This window comes from Suncus etruscus, chromosome 19 (genome assembly GCF_024139225.1).
Source record: "Suncus etruscus isolate mSunEtr1 chromosome 19, mSunEtr1.pri.cur, whole genome shotgun sequence".
In the NCBI taxonomy this organism is placed as follows: Eukaryota; Metazoa; Chordata; class Mammalia; order Eulipotyphla; family Soricidae; genus Suncus; species Suncus etruscus.
The window spans coordinates 30,266,080-30,267,306 of NC_064866.1; the positions used below are offsets into that span (position 1 = coordinate 30,266,080).

The 1,227-nt window shown below is 38.1% G+C and overlaps 1 non-coding gene across 1 annotated transcript; it reads left to right on the forward strand.

Moving 5' to 3' along the window:
* The first annotated feature begins 532 nt into the window (after nucleotides 1–532).
* Nucleotides 533–723, forward strand: LOC125997849 (U2 spliceosomal RNA). The gene has a single exon (XR_007491852.1). It is a non-coding gene; the product is annotated as a U2 spliceosomal RNA (small nuclear RNA).
* The last annotated feature ends 504 nt before the right edge of the window (nucleotides 724–1,227 follow it).

Here is a 1,227-nt window from a genome sequence, read left to right on the forward strand (position 1 = left end):
CAATGAATTTGGATGAAGACCTTCATCTGGTGAGGACCCACTGTAGCTATAGAGTTTTGAGAAAGGGGGTGAAATGTTTTTATTTATATCTTATGGGAATTTCTCAGTCCATTCAAGAAGAGATTGAAGAAAATTAATAAATTAGAACTCTGGGCTAAGGCCTTTTGGAGACTATCCATATATATAATTCCTTGCCAAAAGCCACTTAGGATTCTCTCCTCTTTTGAGAAGCTTGCATTAACTCTGGAAACTAATTATACTCTTTCTTGCTTTCTCCTCTCATAGTTTCTTTTTCTTTTCTTTTTTTTTTTTTGGCCCACACCTGGCGGTGTTCAGGGGTTACTCCTGGTTGTCTGTTCAGAAATAGCTCCTGGCAGGCACGGGGGACCATATGGGACACCGGGACTTGAACCAACCATCTTTGGTCCTGGATTGGCTGCTTGCAAGGCAAACGCCACTGTGCTATCTCTCCTGGCACCTCTCATAGTTTCTAAATAAAAATATTTTATTTACAAAGAGAAAGAGAGAAACCATCGCTTTTCAGCCTTTTGGCTAAGATCAAGTGTAGTATCTGTTCTTATCAGTTTAATATCTGATACATCATCTATCAGACGACAATATATTAAATGGATTTTTTGCACTAGGAACTGGAATAGGAGCTTGCTCCGTCCATTCCACGCATTGGCCTGGTATTGCAGTACCTCCAGAAATGGTGCACCAAAAGAGAGAGAGAGAGAGAGAGAGAGAGAGAGAGAGAGAGAGAGAGAGTCAGAGAGCAGAGAGAGAGAGAGTCAGAGAGAGAGAAAAGAGGTCTAGCAGAAGTACAAGGAATGACTTGCCAGAATTGAGCTGGGCAATTTGGAGCACACATGAAATTTTGTACTTACTTGCAGTCATGTGAAAATAAGGAGGAAGTTTTATTTTAACACATTTTATTAGCCCAACCATCTAACATATTTTAATAATATACAATTGAGTTTTGACATGTTTTCCATTTTATTATTTCAATAATATACAATTGAGTTTTGACATGTTTTCCATTTTTCTAAAACTTTGAAATTCAGACTGTGGCTTTGAATTCGAAAGAAAGACAATGTTACAGAATTTCTATACTCAGAAGTTAATAAAAACATTTTTCTTCAGTTTTCTCAATGCAGGAGAGGTAGGGCATGGGATGAGGGAAACAAAAACAGGGAAAAGAGTTTTAGCTCTGTCCAACATAGCTAA